Here is a 20,100-nt window from a genome sequence, read left to right on the forward strand (position 1 = left end):
AATCTAATAAAGTACTAAAAATCTCCTGACCAAAAAAACCCCATTAACCTTCCCATTATACATATCAAAATAGACAATAAAGAGTGATGACGACCTACATACAGTCATTGATCGGTGCGACTTTTATTTATAATGTCTTCCCATAAAAATGCTAAAATAAGGAGAAAAAAAGGCGAATCTGTCATAATAATAAAAAAACATAATAATCAAGTATCTAAAATCACTAAAACTGATCATTGCTGCCAGGAAATCCATAAATAATGGTTATTTTTTTTTTGTTTAAAGAGGCAGAAGGTAAAAGTGATGACACCAAATTCATTTTTTGGAATTAAAAAACAATGACCCCCCCCAGCACCCTTAAGGTTTAATTGATCACCGGTGGAAATTAATGTTATGTATTTATGTGACCGCGCCAAGGCGCCGTATAGATGAGACCCCTACGGGCAGACGTGCAGCTTCTCCATCCCCGTGGCTGGGAGGAGGTAGACATGCAGCATTTAACCCTCAGGTATGTCATAAACACTAAAATATTCATCTGCCCAACCTAAAGTGACCTTACTGGCAGCTCCACAGACTGCTGGGAACAGACTGCTCCTTCCTCCAGCCCGGGGCGATGTTCTGACCTGATCATCTCACAGGCACAGACACGATCCCTGGATACACAATCATATGCTCTCCCTCCTTCCATAAGAGACCATTAGTATTCCAAACAGCAATTACCACTATTATCGCGTTAACCCCCTGCGAGCAGGAGCTCCGACACTTTCCCCCCTTTATTTTATTTTTTGTACCCGGCAGGTAATTAATTATCTTTGACAAAATCGCCCCTAAAAAAAAATTTGCGCTTCGTTTTGGAACCCCTGATACAAATTTTCGTGACTCAACGTTTTTCATTTTTTTTGCAGAAAATATAAAAATTGACCTGGATGGACTTCCGAGATCAGCATGCAGAATGGGCATCCGGCATTAGTTAAGCTGTCGGTCCTGAATCTGATCCGTGACGCGTTTTGGTGGTCGGGTTTTTTTTTTTTGTTTGTTTGTACCCCCTCTGAATTGTGAATTGTTGAAAAATATATTTTGGGAGACGGCGATTATTATTAACGACCTTTTCCAGTTGCGTAAAGCGTAGAATGATATCGTCTGCCCAGAAATAAAGTTTTTCGACGACGCACGGGGTGGTCGGGAACAAACACAATGCCCGCATTCTTCCACCCATCCCGTACCCATTCCCTTACCGGAGCTTTGTCCTGGCTTCGTCCTGAGCGACGGATCACTGGAAACCAGAGCGTAAATCCCTCGTTCTTCGCTGGCATCTGTGAGCCCCTGGCTGCTGCTGCTGCTGTGTGCACTGTGACTTGCAGCAGACGTTATGGTAATGAAATGATGGCTTATAGTCTAGCAGCGAGCGTGTGAAACCAGTAAATCCTGTTTAACATTTCCCTCTGGATCTCACAGTGTGCCCCCAGGGTTAGAAAGGAAATATGACAACCTCATGTCTTACCCATGCAATGCACTAAGCTTTCCATATTCTCCCTCCTCCAGAGCCAGGAGGTGTGACTGCTGGCACCTGGTGGCATTGCCAGGCACTGCCCAGCGCTCTGCTGCCTGCTGGTGATCATTCCCGTCACTTTTCACCATGCCGGATGCTGCTCTCGCCTTATCAGCCTTATTTCCAATGCTACCTGCTAAAACGAGGACTCGCACATGTAGTCGTCCTGAATTTGTTTCCCAATATGTGATACAAATGTCTCGCACGTTGTATCAAACTGGTTCCCAATTATTCATTGTCTTATTTATATAGCGCCGACATATTCTGCAGCGCTGTACAGAGTCCCCGGTCCTGCGCTTACTGAGGCTGGCTTCACATTTGCGTTTTTTGCCGCTGCGTTTTAGCGCAAAAAAAAGCATCCGTTTTTTCCTTTATACTTAACATTAAAAACGCATGCGTTTTTTTTTGCATGCGTTTTGCCACGTTTGACGACGCATTCGTCGTTTCTATGCTTGCGTTTTGTTGCGGAAATGCAACATGTAGTAATTTCTAAAGGCGTTTTTTGCCGCAAAAAAAAACGTATTGCTGTCTATGTAAACGCATGCGTTTTTAAGCACATGCGTTTGCTTGCGTTTTTAAACGCATGCGTTTCAATAGAAAAAAAACAAGAATACACACTGATAAGCCACCCCCCACCATAAAGGTGATAAAGGGATCCAAACCCTAACCCTAGGGATCCTAACCCTAACCCTAACCCTAGGGATCCTAACCCTAACCCTAACTCTAGGGATCCAAACCCTAACCCTAGGGATCCTAACCCTAACCCTAGGGATCCTAACCCTAACCCTAGGGATCCTAAACCTAACCCTAGGGATCCTAACCCTAACCCTAGGGATCCTAACCCTAACCCTAACCCTAGGGATCCTAACCCTAACCCTAGGGATCCTAACCCTAACCCTAGGGATCCTAAACCTAACCCTAGGGATCCTAACCCTAACCCTAGAGATCATAACCCTAACCCTAGGGATCCTAACCCTAACCCTAGGGATCCTAAACCTAACCCTAGGGATCCTAACCCTAACCCTAGGGATCCTAACCCTAACCCTAGGGATTCTAACCCTAACCCTAGCTATTTCTGTTTATAGTGGGTTTTCTAGTTGATTTTGATGATTGGCAGCTGTCACACATTTCTCATCATGCGTTTCAAAAAACGCAAACGCAGGAAAAAACGCATGTAAACGCATCAAAACGCCGCGTTTTTTTCCACATGCAAAAACGCATGCGTCTAAAAAACGCAGCGTTTGCATGCGTTTACATGCGTTTTTTTCACCACCTGCGTTTGCGTTTTAAACGCTGCGTTTTTAAATGCAAATGTGAAACTAGCCTTAGGTAGTTTTTGACACATGGTAAGGTTTTAATACTAAAGACAGTATAGAACCATCCCGATTTGGGTCACCTTGTTGTGGTGGGATGGTTTTTACTTGTTTTTGTATGTCATTTACTGTACAGACCAAAAGTTTGGACACACCTCATTTAAAGATTTTTCTGTATTTTCATGACTATGAAAATTGTACATTCACACTGAAAGCATCAAAACTATGAATTAACACATGTGGAATTATATACTTAACAAAAAAGTGTGAAACAACTGAAAATATGTCTTATATTCTAGGTTCTTCAAAGTAGCCACCTTTTGCTTTGATGACTGCTTTGCACACTCTTGGCATTCTCTTGATGCTAAGGTTTTAATACTAGAGACAGTATAGAACATCCCGATTTGGGTCAGCTTGTCATAGTGGGATGGTTATATGTTATTTATATATACTATTACTTTTTACTTAGTTTACTTTTACTAGAAAAATCAGAAAAGGGATAGCTTTTTCACACCACGGCCGTAGTATTAATATTCATTCATTTGGGCTAAAGGGACCTTTTGGACCTCTCAAGGTCCTGGAGCTTAAGTGGTCCAAAAGGTCCCTTTGGCCCATTTGAAAAGACCATTGCTATGAAAGACTTACAATAATTGGGGGCCCCCATTGGAGATATTGTATTGGGACCCACGAGCTTCAAGCTACACCACTGGCATCAGGATCATGACTAGTGATAAACTCCGCTCTGCTACATCCACAGACCATTCCACCTTTATTGTTAGAAAACCCCAATAATGGCAACAGATATTAATATTACTGCCGTGGTGTGAAAAGGTTATTTCTTTTCTGAATTTTCTCGTTTTTTTACTCTCTAACTTCCTTAGAGAAGGCACTATGTTATAGGGAATGTTATATATATCTTATTTGAAGAAACTTTAGAGAAAGGAAAATGGATGAAAAGAGATTATTCATTTCTAGGAAGCCAGGGCTAGTCTGTGACTAGATGATATCTCCACAACTACTAACACACTTGTCACTTGCCATAAATATGAGGGTTTTTTTTTTACTTGATGTAAATGCCGCTGTTCTCCTGAATCCAGTGATGTTTTTGTTTTATTTCTACGCCTCTCCGTTCCTGAGATATGGTCCCTTCTTCCCTGCATATAAATCTAGTATTTTAGCCAACTAGGCATGATCATCAAGGAAGATTACCGCGGAGAATAGTCGTGAGTCACGCCCACTTGGTTAAGTAGACAGGATTTATATATAATAAAGAGTTGGCCATATCTCAGGAACGGAGAGACGCAGGAACAAAAGAAAAACATCGCCGATTCAGGAGAAAAAGCTGCATTTACAGCAAGTAAAAAAAAACCTTTTTAAGACAAATGGCATCTCCTCTGTAGGAGCATTATTGACTTATCTAGGCAGAAAATAGTCTATAGCAATTTAAAAAAAAAAACATTGAAAATGCAGTCTGGCCTGCAGGAAGGATAGTTTAGAGCAGGAAGAGCTGAGCGGATTGATATATGGCTGTGTAGGGATAGAGCCAGCATAATAATTGACATCCAGTACAATCTAGGCTTAGGAGTCCAGTGGGTGGTCCTGTTCTTAAAGACGCAGATACAATTAAAAGAAGGACATGACGCCCACAATCCGGGACAGTGGGACAACTCCCTAAATCTGAGAATGTTCCGAGGTAAGTAGGAACCTCGGTGATGGCTCCCCTTTAAAGTCACCTCTTTATTGCAGTCTCTTTTGATGTACACCACCCCCACATCTGTATACAGCCCTCTTGTGACTGTAGAAGGATATGTGAAGATGTGAAATCCACTGAACCGCTGCGTAGCGCGTTTAATATGGATGTCGCCTGCCAGTGACCATCCATCTGTTAGCTTGTCCTGCAGCCAAGAGGGCATCTGCAGTTGCACATATCCGTGGTGTTTGCTGTCGGTAATGACCCAGCTGCGACGTCCGTTCTGCGTGTCCTGTGCTCAGCATCGCTGCTTTCAAATCATTAATTTTATTGTACTCTGTTCTGCAGAATTATCCGAGCTCCAGATTCATGTCCCTTCATGCTCCATGCGTTCTGCTGGAATTTCATGCCCGGCCATACCAGTTGTACCAGTCGCACCAAATTTACATAGACATCATACAACACATTAGATTTGGGAATTCGCAATTAATCAGCAGCTTTTTGCTCAGAGTGACTCTTCATAAAAATGTGTCCTTTTGTGTGGAATATTCTTCTCTCCTGGATTGGGTACAAGTCTCCAGAAATAGAGAAGATCGTCCGGACGCCTGGTGCAACGGGAATAGGCTGTTTGCAACTGCCACTAGAGAGCGCTTTCTACGTGTGCATTTACGCAGCTTTCATTGGGTGGAATCTACTAAGATGGGAGGTTCATACCCAAGTCCCAAACAGAGGTCTGCTCGAGTACCATGCCACGAATATATTAAGAGGCACAGTAGTTGAATTTGGCAGAACTTGTGGTGTAGTTTTAACAATAGTTTGGTCCAGATTGTAGTGAATTTGTCAACCTAAATTGGACCTTCACCCTCCGGATGAGCCCATCTTACAATTAAAAAAAAAAAAAATACTAGCAAGGGCAATGTACAGAAAATAATGAAATAAAGCGAGAGAGATATAAAGGAAGAAAGGAAAGAGAAAGAAAGACAAATAAAGATATAGAGAAAGAAAGATACCAAAGGTAGCAGCAGCACGCCATGTGCACAAAGATACTGTCATGACTCGAGGCACCCTAGCTCACCTGTTCCCTGGATTACTCCTGAAGGTGAAGATGCTGGGGCCACGTTCCTTGCCTTAACTGCTGAATCTGCTCTCCGTCTGTACCCTTCCTCCACCCAGCTAAGAGGGGAGTAGTTGTGCACTGTAGTACACCAACCAGATGAACAAGGTAAAACGAACAGGAGAAACGGAAAATACCAGGCATACAAACATTCACTCATGTATAACAGAGGAATTCACCGAGGAGTGGAGGATAGGGAAAAAAACAAAGTAGGAATTATCAGACTTACTAAACCAAGCAACAGTCACAGATAAACCCACCAAACACCTTCTCATATAACCACCAACTGCTATCCTCCCAGCCATGCAGCATAAGCTATCTCTGACAATGTGTGTCAGTCAGGACCCAGATTATATAGGGGATAGGAGTGGCTAATCGTGCTCAGCTGAGAGCCCAGACTCTCAGAGCTCCCAACATGGCTGATTAACCCCTGTTCTGCCAAAAGAAATTTGCACCGTTTAAAAAGAAGGTGAAGTGCTTCTTTTCAATGCAGGAGTAGGAGCAGTAAGACACTGCGGTCTTCTGGCTCCTCTCTGTCACAGTAACCCCGTGACAGATACAGTATGCAAACATTGACTGAAATTACCATACAGACTTTACTTGAGGTACTTAGTGCAAAAATTGGCCAAAGTTACCTCTCTTGGAGTGCAAAAATTGGCCAAAGTTACCTCTCTTGGAGTGCAAAAATTGGCCAAAGTTACCTCTCTTGGAGTGCAAAAATTGGCCAAAGTTACCTCTCTTGGAGTGCAAAAATTGGCCAAAGTTACCTCTCTTGGGTCAAAGCCTAACCAGGATCCGGTAGTAATTGAAAATAGCCCCAAGACTGGTGGGATGAGTGCTCAGTCAGTCATGGAGGCAGCCATCACCTCCTAATGTGTAATACAAAGAAGAACATCTGACCACCATCTCCTAATAGAATGAAGCATGAACAGGTGCAAGCTGCTGTAACTGTAATATACACAAACCCAAGCATACAGCAGCGCTCCGTATATGCAAAGATGTATGCAAACAATTTGTGAATATTGAAGTGCATTATTGCTATGTAGCCTATACTTATATCTTGTGCCTAGTGCACAAATTGTCCAATTCGTACTTTTCTTTGATGGGACCCTAATCTTTTTTTCCTATCAGACTGCTGCACCTGCATGTATGTAATGCAGTCACAGCAGCTTGCACCAGTTCACATTGGCTTCATGCTGTTAGGAGGTGCTGGTCAGAATTGTTCTTTTGTAGATAGATGGATATTAGATGGATATTAGATAGATAGATAGATAGATAGATAGATAGATAGATAGATAGATAGATAGATAGATAGATAGATCGATAGACAGTCCCTACTAGTCCACAGTCCCTACTCCCTGTTCCCTTCTGAACACGTGCTTTGGCAAACCTGATGTTTATTCAGTCCTGCCAATAAAGCTTCTTTGAAATTGAATTTGATAGATAGATAGATAGATGATAGATAATATTTAGATAGATGATAGATAATAGATAGATAGATAATAGATAGATAGATAGATAGTAGATAGATAGATGATAGATAATAGTTAGATACAGAGGTGTATCTAGCGTTTTTGGCACCCGGGGCAAGAATTCATTTTGGCGCCCCCCCCCCTCCAAGGGCATATGCCCCCCGTCAGCCCCATCATTGCCCTCTCCTCCCCCCCCCACACACCATTCACTTCTCTGCACATTCCCCTGCAGCGCGATACACACACACACACAATACTGAGACACACACATACGCACACACTTACATACACACACACACACATACACATTCACACACACACACACATACATTCACACACACACACATTCACACACACTCATACACATTCACACACACACACACATTCACACACATACACACATTCACACACATACACACTCACATTCACACACATACACTCACATACACACACACATACACACACTCCTCTCACCTCTCCTCGCGCTCTGCGCATCAGCTCCATCGCCTTCCTCTGACACAGCCGGCCGCTGAATGATGACGTCATCCAGCGGCGCGTCTGTGTGAGAGGAAGCAGGAAGAAGACAGATCATGCAGCTGGGCAGTGGAGCTGCAGGGATTTCTCCCTGCCCGCTGCAGCCACTCTGCAGGGGCTCCCCTCCACCTCTGCACTTGTTGGGAGCCGGCACTCTGCAGCTTCTCTGTGCCAGCTGTCAGCTTGACAGTCGGCACAGAGAACAGCTGACTCCCAGTGCGGGGGGGCGGCAGAATGCAGCCGCGGGGGGAGACACTGCGGACCGCCGAATTAGGCGGCCCGACTGCGCCCCCCTGCCGGCTGCGCCCGGGGCAAATGCCCCGGCTGCCCCCCCCTAGATACGCCACTGGTTAGATAGATGATAGATAATAGATAGATAGATAATAGATAGATAGATAGATAGTAGATAGATAGATAGATAGATAGATAATAGATAGATAGATAGATAGATAGATAGATAGATAGATAGATAGATAGATAATAGATAATAGTTAGATAGATGATAGATAATAGATAGATAGATAATAGATAGATAGATAGATAGATAGATAGATAGTAGATAGATAGATAGATAGATAATAGATAGATAGATAGATAGATAGATAGATAGATAGATAGATAGATAGATAGATAACAGATAGATGGATAAATAGATTGAAAAAGGTCCACACCTAGGACTGTAATGTTCTATTATTGGCTATTAAATGTAAGCACCTTTAACTGAGCATGGTGTGCAGCCTTCCTGTATAAGGTTTGGCCTGGTGGGCTTTGCACCCTTATTGTATTTTTTGTGCTGCTCTTATTTTTTCTTGTTTAAATTTACAATCAGTCATGGCTTGGGAGCCATGTCATCTGCTGGTGTAGGTCCACTGTGTTTTATCAAGACCAAAGTCAGCGCAGCCGTCTACCAGGACATTGTAGATCACTCCATGCTTCCCTCTGCCAACAAGCTTTTTGGAGACAGAAATGTCATTCTCCAGCAGGACTTGGCCCCTGTCCACACTGTGAAAAGTACCAATACCTGGTGTAAAAACAACAGTATCACTGAGCTTGATTGGCAGCAAACTCGCCTGACCTTAACCCCATAGAGAATCTATGGAGTATTGTCAAGAGGAAGATGAGACACCAGACCCAACAATGCAGACGAGCTGAAGGCTGCTATCAAAGCAACCTGGGCTTCCATAACCCCTCAGCAGTGCCACAGGCTGATCGCCTCCATGCCACGCCGCATCGATGCAATAATTGATGCAAAAGGAGCCCTGACCAAGTATTGAGTGCATTTACTGAACATACATTTCAGTAGGACAACATTTCGGATTATAAAATAATTTTTCAAGCTGATGTTATAAAGTATTCTAATTTACTGAGATAATGAGTTTTGGGTATTCATTGGCTGTAATCCGTAATCATCAACATTAACAGAAATAAACACATGAAATAGATCACTCTGTTTGTAATGACTCTACAATATATAAGATTCACTTATTGTATTGAAGAAATGAAATAAATTAACTTTTTGATGATATTCTAATTTTGTAACATGCACCTGTAGATAGATAGATGATAGATAGAGAGATAATAGATAAATAGATAATAGATAGATAAATAATAGATAGATAGATAAATAATAGATAGATAGATAGATAGATAGATAGATAAATAGATAGATGATAGATAGATAGATGGATAGACAGATAGATTAGAGATAGATAGATAATAGATAGATAGATGAGGTACCTTCACACTGAGCGACTTTAGAACGATAACGATAGCGATCCGTGACGTTGCAGCGTCCTGGATAGCGATCTCGTTGTGTTTGACACACAGCAGCGATCAGGCCCCTGCTGTGATGTCGTTGGTCGGAGCTAGAAGGCCAGAACTTTATTTCGTCGCTGGATCACCTGCTGACATTGCTGAATTGGCGTGTGTGACACCGATCCAGCGATGTCTTCACTGGTAACCAGGGTAAACATCGGGTAACTAAGCGCAGGGCCGCGCTTAGTAACCCGATGTTTACCCTGGTTACCATTGTAAATGTAAAAAAAAAAAACACTACATACTTACATTCCGGTGTCTGTCACGTCCCCCGGCGTCCGCTTTCCTGCACTGTGTAAGCGCCGGCCGGCCGTAAAGCAGAGCACAGCGGTGACGTCACCGCTCTGCTTTACGGCCGGCGCTTACACAGTGTAGGGAAGCTGACAATATCATCTATCTATCTATCTATCTATCTATCATCGATCGATCTATCTATCTATCTATCTATCTATCTATCTATCTATCATCGATCGATCTATCTATCTATCTATCTATATTCTATCTATCTATATTCTATCTATCTATCTATCTATATTCTATCTATCTATCTATTATCTATCTATTATTTATCATCTATCTATTATCTATCTATCTATCTATCTATCATCTATCTATCTTCTCTCTATCTATCATCTATCTATTATCTATCTATTATCTATAATTTATCTATCTATTATCTATCTATTCTCTAATCTATCTGCCTATCTATCTATTATCTATCTATCTATTATCTATCTATCTATTATCTATCTATCTATTCTCTAATCTATCTATTATCTATCTATCTATCTATTATCTATCTTTCTATTATCTCTCTATCATCTATTATTTATCTATCTATTATCTAGCTAAAGGTACCGTCACATCAATAATAGATGATAATAGATAGATAATAGATAGATAATAGATAGATAGATAATAGATAGATAATAGATAGATTAGAGATAGAGAGAAGATAGATATTGGATAAATAGTGAGTTGTGTCATAATCTACCACACGGCAGCAATTATAATGAGTTAATGATGTGCAGATGTTGCTTTTGGCAGCGCCAGTCCTTTATTTTCACACTTACGCTGGTTCGTATGCAGCCGCCTTAAGTTTAGTTAAAAATAATGCTAAGATTTACATGAATACAAGGCACGGCGTAAGGTCAATAACTCTGCTGCCTGTGAATAAGATGGAGCTTTTCAACAAGCGGAGCATGAGTCCAAAGAGAAAGTCCCCGCGCATGCTCCACCCCTGCAGGACCTGTATTTGTTATTATTGGGGTTTTCCTTTAAGAAATTGACATAAGATGGTGACTTGAAGACTTAATAGTATGTAATGGTGATTTTCTTGTTCGTTGTTTTTATTTTATGATGCTTTTGTTTGATTTTTTAAATATTTACACATAGACCTGCAATCACAATACGCGGTTATCTGCCATCACGGTCATCTAGAATTAATAGCCTGAGAATCATGGACATATAGCAGAGTTCTACACTGCCACCTTCTGGCTGAAGGGACTACTGCAATTATTTCTCATTGCACCACCTGTAGTCATATCATAGTTCATTAGTTTTGCAAGGACTGTTTCTACTAGACAACCCACTACTTGTGAGCACAGAAAAGCGGAAAAAAAAAATGGATGCCTTCTGGACTGGTGCCGATCCTCCATAGTTAGCGATACATCTCCCTCCAATCTGCAGGGGTCAAAATCCAAGAGGTGGCATCACATCCAATCTGAACCACATGAACCGCTGATTGACTGCAGCCTGCACGTGATGCCCCAGCAGCGCCACTCCAAGAAGTGAGTGTCACATTTTTTTTTATTCTTCTCACCTCCCTGGGCACACGAATAAGAGGTCGCCCAATAGTGGACAATCACTTTAAGAATATTTATTTTTTTTGTGCTGCATTCTGCAGCATTAATGGAATGGCGGAAGTGAAGTCACCTGCTTACATGTACTTTCCGTATCTACCAACTGTCCCGAATTTGCAGACATGATCCAGACAAATTCTAGGCATCCTTGAACATAAAGGATGTAGTTTATATTAAACCTGCCCAAAAGAGGGTGATCCGTGATTGGCTGGGGGCATTATACTGCCCAAAAGAGGGTGATCCGTGATTGGCTGGGGGCATTATACTGCCCAAAAGAGGGTGATCCGTGATTGGCTGGGGGCATTATACTGCCCAAAAGAGGGCGATCCGTGATTGGCTGGGGGCATTATACTGCCCAAAAGAGAGCGATCCGTGATTGGCTGGGGGCATTATACTGCCCAAAAGAGGGCGATCCGTGATTGGCTGGGGGCATTATACTGCCCAAAAGAGGGTGATCCGTGATTGGCTGGGGGCATTATACTGCCCAAAAGAGGGTGATCCGTGATTGGCTGGGGGGCATTATACTGCCCAAAAGAGGGTGATCCGTGATTGGCTGGGGGCATTATACTGCCCAAAAGAGGGTGATCCGTGATTGGCTGGGGGCATTATACTGCCCAAAAGAGGGTGATCCGTGATTGGCTGGGGGCATTATACTGCCCAAAAGAGGGTGATCCGTGATTGGCTGGGGGCATTATACTGCCCAAAAGAGGGTGATCCGTGATTGGCTGGGGGCATTATACTGCCCAAAAGAGGGTGATCCGTGATTGGCTGGGGGCATTATACTGCCCAAAAGAGGGTGATCCGTGATTGGCTGGGGGCATTATACTGCCCAAAAGAGGGTGATCCGTGATTGGCTGGGGGGCATTATACTGCCCAAAAGAGGGTGATCCGTGATTGGCTGGGGGCATTATACTGCCCAAAAGAGGGTGATCCGTGATTGGCTGGGGGCATTATACTGCCCAAAAGAGGGTGATCCGTGATTGGCTGGGGGCATTATACTGCCCAAAAGAGGGTGATCCGTGATTGGCTGAGGGCATTATACTGCCCAAAAGAGGGTGATCCGTGATTGGCTGGGAGGCATTATACTGCCCAAAAGAGGGTGATCCGTGATTGGCTGGGGGCATTATACTGCCCAAAAGAGGGTGATCCGTGATTGGCTGGGGGCATTAAACTGCCCAAAAGAGGGTGATCCGTGATTGGCTGGGGGAATTATACTGCCCAAAAGAGGGTGATCCGTGATTGGCTGGGGGCATTATACTGCCCAAAAGAGGGTGATCCGTGATTGGCTGGGGGCATTATACTGCCCAAAAGAGGGTGATCCGTGAGTGGCTGGGGGCATTATACTGCCCAAAAGAGGGTGATCCGTGATTGGCTGGGAGCATTATAGTGCCCAAAAGAGGGTGATCCGTGATTGGCTGGGGGCATTATACTGCCCAAAAGAGGGTGATCCGTGATTGGCTGGGGGCATTATACTGCCCAAAAGAGGGTGATCCTTGGTTGGCTGGGGGCATTATAAGGGGAGGTTAAGGGGCATTCCCAGGTGGGGTTGATTGATAGTACTTCAAGGGGTTTCTTGGATTCATAAAATGAGACCCCGCCACTTCTCCCAGTGTCTGTTATCATCTGCAGCACTGATGTCACATCAACAGCACTGCAGCCAATCAGTGAGCTCTTCCCGAATTGATGGCACAAGAAGCTCGGACTCGCTGGGTTCAGTGATTGGCTGCAGTGCTGTTGTTGTGACATCTTCATTCCAGATAATAAGGCACTGGGAGCAGGGACAGAGCCTTATGGTTAGACCTGGGGTGAGTGAATAAAGAGCAGTTTTTTTGTTATTAAAATAAACCGACTGATGAAGCTTAATGCGAAACGCTCATCAGATGCGTTTTCCTTGATATGTAAAGTGTACTCCATGCCACTGTGCATTATTATCATTATGTGAACTTTCATGTAACATCACTCTCTCCTTCTTTACCCGTATGAACCTTAAAGGGCCCTAACTTACACACCACTTGCTATTTTTGTACCTTTTAGGTATCCATCCCCAATACTGTGATTTCACACAATATGACCCTGTATTGATTTATAGTATTCACACAAGGGATTTTTATTATTACGACTTATCAGACCTTTATTATTTTATATGTCTGACTTTGTATGTGTATTTTTATGTTTGTAATTATGTCATCCAATAAAGAATATATTTTTGATTAATTTCAAGCCTTGCACATTTCCACATCGGTATTATTAAAATATACTGCAGCCGGGTACAGAGGTTCTGAAAAATTGGAAAAGCCCCTTAAATGTCCATATTCCCCCAACAAAATGCTGGTAAGTATGCATATAGAAATTATCCACAACTTGAATACCTTTGTAAATACATTACTTATCTTATACTGTTTTCGAGTTGCAGCTTGGATTGTACTTAAGAGCTGCATTCAGAATTCTGCAAATTCCCTGCATGCTGTGAGGTAATTTGCTTTCTGGGAAGCAACATCTTTACACCAAGCTGAAAAATACAAGATGGTCATTCGCTTTCAATACCTGTTAGCCGGACACTCGTCCCCAACATCTCATCCATACACATGCACGCTCGGATTGTCAGAGAGTGCATGTGTTTTGAATAGGAAATATAGAGTAAGCTGCTGCGAGACACCTCTGTTGGAAGCCCACCTCCTGTAAGAACAAAAGATCAGACATGTTAAAATTCATATGTAAAGAACTGCCATCACAAACTTGTATCAGGAATCCTAAAAATGTTGCTGGGCGCTTGTAGCCAAAGAACACAACCATAAGTCCCAGCAGCTTAGTGCTAGCAATGCATAATAAACATGGCATGACAATTATAGTCGCTAGATAAAGAGATGAGAAAAGATAGGACCTCGACTCCCGGTACTTACCTACACGCAACCTCTGATCCTCACAAGATCTCCTTCTCTACTCCCCTCTTATCTCCTCTTCCCACAATCGTATACAAGATTTCTCTCGCGTATCACTCCTACTCTGGAACCCTCTACCACAACACATCAGACTCTCGCCTACCATCGAAACCTTCAAAAAGAACCTGAAGACCCACCTCTTCCGACAAGCCTACAACCTGCAGTAACCACCGATCCACCAAACCGCTGTATGACCAGCTCTACGCTCACCTACTGTATCCTCACCCATCCCTTGTAGATTGTGAGCCTTCGCGGGCAGGGTCCTTTCTCCTCCTGTACCAGTTGTGACCTGTATTGTTTAAGATTATTGTACTTGTTTTTATTATGTATACCCCTCCTCACATGTAAAGCACCATGGAATAAATGGCGCTATAACAATAAATAATAATAATAATAATAGGGCGGAAAACTGATAAATGTGTCAAGAAAAACTTACCCAGAAAGTAATGCAAACAGCAAGCTCCAGCACGTGTTTTGCCCCTGGCTTCATCAGGGGATGCCAGATCCTTTATTCCCTGACTTATGGTGTGCAAACATTGCATCATCATCTCATACACCTTAGATAGTTGGCCCATTCAACAAAATCCTTGGAGTCCACCAATATATATCAAATGTTTACTACCACTTTGACCGTCCTTAGCATTATAGGAGCTCAGATAGGCTGATAACCAAAATTTTCAATGACAACCAGCAGAATTATGAATGCAGCTCTGAAGTATAATACAGAATGCAAAATAGGATCGGTACAAGGTAAGTCATCTAATTTATGTACAGATTTAGATCACATTTTTCTCTCTAAATGCTGTGCTGTGTGACCAATAAAATCAGAAATCATTTGAGACACAACTTGCTCTTGTCCTGAGTATTTCTCCGGCCGTAAACCTCCAAGAAACAGTTTGGCATCAGACCATTAAGATGACAACACACGCATCTCGTGTGCCCTAACACTATATGTAAAAAACTAAAATGGCCGGTAAAGGGGATGAGTGGTGCCGCCTGGTCATTGATTGATTTTTTTTCGTGAAGATAAGAAAGAATTCAGAGAACAGTCAAAACTTTAGGATTTTCAAACCTGGGCCCCTGAGCCATAGTCGGGCCCCAAGACTCCTCACCTGCATAAAAGCACACATGGTTGGGGGGCCCTGTTGTGGATTTTGCTCTGGGGCCCAAGAACCTCAACTTTTCTTTGTTGGTACACGGATAAATATGAGATATTCCGGAATAGTTTTATTCTATTATTAGTTTGTAGCTAAATAATTAATCTTACATTAAGAATCTTCCCTCCCTGATAAATAATTAATGAGTGTCATAGTGCGAATGTTATGATGAATGGCTTCCTCAAGGTCGGGGGAGATGGCCGGCCATTCATTATGGTGTACAGATAGCTTACCTAGGCTGTTTTTATTTCCACTTGTTTCGGAACTTTTTTTTTTTCACTTCTGCCAAATTTCACTTGTTTGGTCTCTGAGGCCCGATGAGAAATGATCGCAGATTGGGAAGCTCGGATCAGGCAACTTTTAGAAAGTACAAGAAAAAATTTACACTTTCATCGTGTAGTGGAAATAGGAATTAAAGGAAGGTAAAGAGCGCAGACTATGGTGACTAATTAATGGATTCATTATGCTGATCGATACCCGAATTTTCTGCCCCACCCTTATTCCTGACTGTCAACCATTGGCAAATATTCAAGGGAGCACTGGGATTAATGGACTGGCTGCCACTATGCTTCTCAGGGATTGCTGACTTTTTATTTATATTTTATATGACCACACCCCTTCTGTGGGAAGCCACATCCCCTCCATGACCTGTTTCCTCTTCCTTAAAGGGGTTGTCCTGGACTTTAACATCTTTAGGATAGGTCATCAATGTCTGATCGGCAAAGGTGTGACATCCGAAACTCCTGACGATCAGCTGTTCCCGGTATCGGAAGCAGCCGTAACTGTCAGTCTGTTGACAGTATAGTGGCCACAGCTGGGTACTGCATATCTGGCCCCTATTGATTTGAACCTGGGCCAATGTGCAGTATCCAGCCTCTGCCACTGTACCGTCGACATGTCCTGCATTACAGAGAGGGATGAGGTAGTTTAATAAACACCTTGTAATACTCCATCTCTCCTGCGGAGGCACTGCAGGGAAATTAGACTCTTTCTCCCAGGACATTCCCCCAATCACAGCTGATTACTTATGTTCCTGTGAGGGACAAAGCACATCCAACATTACACAGAGCACTCAGGGATTTCAATAAATGGGTCTCTTGCACTGCTGACGAAAATCCAATGGAGGATTCCAGGAAACGGGATTAAAACAAATGCAGTTTCTTATCAATGTCTTTCGAAGTCATCCGACTTCTTCATAAGGAAATAAAAAAAAACACAAGTCTGACTATTATTTTTTCCTTCTTGGCACGTCACTGGTTATTTAACCTGTAGGGTTGCATCAGCTGACAGTTCTCAATGGTTGTGTATTACACAACCCAATCAGGTGAGCACCTCCTTTCACTTCTGTTTCTGATCATCTGATAAGACCCTATCATGTTTTTTTTTTGCTTCCCCAGTCTTTTTTACAATGTGCACCTTGTAATACTTCAGCTCTCCTGTGGAGGCACCGCAGGGAAATAAAACACCTGCTCCTGGGACTGTCCCTGGATCTCAGCTAATCACTTATGTTCCTGTGAGCTACAATCTACATCCTACATTACACAAAGGGCTCAGGGATTTCAATGTCCAACTTGTAATACTTCATCTCTCCTGTGGGGGCACTTCAGGGAAATAAGACACCTGCTCCTGGGACTTTCACTCGATCCCAATTGATCACTTCTGTTCCTGTGACCTACAAACCATGTCCTGCATTACACAGATCTCTCAGGGATTTTAATTAATAACTTGTAATACTTCACCTCTCCTGCGGAGGCACTACATGGAAATAAAACACTTGCTCCTGGGACTTTCTCTTGATCACAGCTGATCATTTATGCTCTTGTGATCTACACACCACGTTCGTTCTGTAAAGAGCGGTCAGGGATTTTAATCGATGCCTTGTAATACTTCATCTCTCCCGTGGAGGCACTACTGGGAAATAAAACACTTGCTACTCTGACTCTTCCTCGATCACAGTTGATCATTTATGTTCTTGTGATCTACAAACCACATCCTGCGTTAAACAAAGGGCTCAGGGATTTCAATGTGCACCTTCTAATACTTCATCTCTCCTGCGGAGGCACTGCAGGGAAATTAAACACTTGCTCCTAAGACCCTCTCCCGATCCAAGTTGATCACTAATGGTCCTGCAATTGATGAACCATGTCCTGTATTGCTCAGAGTGCTCAGAGATTTTCCCAGACACCTTGTAATACTTCATCTCTCCTGCGGAGGCACTGCAGGGAAATTAAACACCTGCTCCCAGGACCCTTCCTTTGATTACAGCTGATCACTAATGATCCTGTGATCTATTTAAAGGGCATAAAAAGGGATAATCCAAACCTATCTACTGCATTGGATTTCCAGTGCTGAATTTGATCTTGGTCTACGGCTACATCCATCTGTTGATCCGTACCTGCGTTATTTTAGAGTCTGTTATTGTCCATCTTCACATTGACATCCCTCATCTGTGTTATTCAAGCTTCATGAAAAAGTCAGGGACCTTTCTACTCAATTATGATGGCAGTCAGCGAGCGGAGACGCTCCGCAGAGATTGACAAGGTAATGGAACATTCCGCGCAGATCACTTATTATAATGCGAGGAGAAGAACGTCGTTTTGTGACTCTCTAGTGGTTATAACTCAGCACTAGAAAACTTGGAGGACATCATCAAAGGTTTCCAACAGACTAAGTGAATATCATCCGACTCGTCATTTTCCCCACTCTTGGAAATTATACATGTTGGAACTGTCACATTTTCTATACACTTATGTTGATGGTCTGTGATAAAAGTGGGTTCATTATGATGGGGCAGGAGGGAGAACGGCGTGCAATCTCTGCGGCGGATGTGCATTATGTATTAAAAGTCACAAACAGACGTGCTAACTCGCTATTAAGCATCTGTTACATTTGCTGCCTGCAAACATTACCGTTAATGTCTTAGGACAGATTTCACATCTAATGTAAAGTCTACTGCAGCCTCGTGTTATCATCTCCTCTCATTGTTCTTTGCCGGAGATTTAGGTCCATACATCCTATAATCCATAATCGCAGATAAACCACAACTGGCAAAATACTTGGTTCCGAAAGTGAAGCAGAACTTAATGGTGTTGGCCAGTGGAAACGGTGCTGATTGGTAGGGGTCCGACTGTAGGGACCCGGACTGATTGGGAGATCAGGGAATTTTTATTACTGATCGGGAACTTTTATTCCCATTCATTCTCAATAATGATGCCTGAAAAAGCAGAGCCCAGAACTTGGCACCTCAGTAGGGATTGAATGGAGCGCCGGTTGCACATCCATACTGCTACTCCATTCTAATGGACCTCCACCGATCACGAAGTCATCACCTATCCTGTGGACAACTCTTTTAATATTCATGTATCAAAATGCAAAATTGGCAACTGGACCCTTACGTACCATGTGCCTTTAGTATTACTTTCTAGGTATGAAATATGGAGGATAGATAGATAGATAGATAGATAGATAGATAGATAGATAGATAGATAGATAGATAGATAGATAGATAGACAGATAGATAGATAGATAGATTCTATGTGAATAAAAGGGCATCTGTCTGTTGGATCAACCCTCCTAAGCCGTCTACATGAGCATGTAGGTCATAGGAAGCTGAATAAAGTGATACATTGATATCTGTGATCCAATGTTTTATTCTAGAGAAATCTATGCTTTTCTTAGTATGTAAATAAGCTGTTAAGATCTATGGTCCGGACATAGATCTCCCTGAGAATCTGCCTCCAGAGATTATTTTATATGATAGACAGCATTACCAGTGTGAGACATGTAGATCCGGAGAGCGGACTGTCAGTCATTACATGTCTCACACTGGTAACGCCTCCTTTCATTTACAATAGGCTCTGGAGGCAGATTCTCAGTGAGATCTATGTCCGGCCCATAGATCTTAACAGCTCATTTACATATTAAAGAAAACAGATTTCTCGATATCAATGTATCATTTTATTCAGCTTCCTATGATCTACATGCCCATGTAGATGGCTCATGAGGGTTGACCCAGCAGACAGATGCCCCTTAAAACACGTAGAAGAAGACTCTGTATTGTGTTTGGAGCCAAATAACGCTATGTGGGAACAAACACAAATCTACTCTTTTACGTCAAGATGGAGAGCTGCCTTTTTTTTCTTGGATTTGATAAGTAAATGGATGGATAGACGGATAAATAATAGAAGACATATGATATCTACTGTATATAGATGATCTGAAGTTATATAAGGTAAATATGAATCAGGTAAGTGAATATATTATTGATACAGTAAAACAACTAAAGGTTTAATGAGATTATAATATTTTCAAGGTCCTCAAAAAGTGTCACCGTCATCTGATCCCCACCCAGGAGTCGGGTGGCGGGATGTGGTTCTTAGTTTGGTGTCAGATGACCTTGGTGACATATCAGGTGTCATTGGCGCATAGTAATATCCTACAGCCTCCAGTCTTTGTAGGCTTTTTCTTGACTCATTCATGTATTGGCTGCACCATAGAAGTAACATTTCATATGTAAAAATGAGCTGTGAAGCTGGTGGATGTGCCCTGGAGTCTGATGATGACCTTGGTGCTATCTTGTCCTTTTACCATTCCTTTTCTTTGAATGCACAAAGCGTTTGATGAGCCCTATAGACACACGAAGGAACCAGCTAACG

The 20,100-nt window shown here is 42.5% G+C and overlaps 1 protein-coding gene across 3 annotated transcripts in view; it reads right to left on the reverse strand.

Moving 5' to 3' along the window:
• SERTAD4 (SERTA domain containing 4) overlaps positions 1-20,100 on the reverse strand; it is a 371,017-nt gene that overhangs the window by 44,474 nt on the left and 306,443 nt on the right. The window contains exon 2 of one of the 3 annotated variants that reach the window (XM_069768565.1): positions 1,236-1,326. The gene's annotated coding sequence lies outside the window, so the exon portion shown is untranslated. Of the gene's footprint in view, positions 1-1,235; positions 1,542-20,100 lie in introns of those variants that run through there. The other 2 variants (XM_069768568.1, XM_069768564.1) reach the window with 2 other exon arrangements.

This window comes from Ranitomeya imitator, chromosome 5, assembly GCF_032444005.1.
Source record: "Ranitomeya imitator isolate aRanImi1 chromosome 5, aRanImi1.pri, whole genome shotgun sequence".
Classification (NCBI taxonomy): Eukaryota; Metazoa; Chordata; class Amphibia; order Anura; family Dendrobatidae; genus Ranitomeya; species Ranitomeya imitator.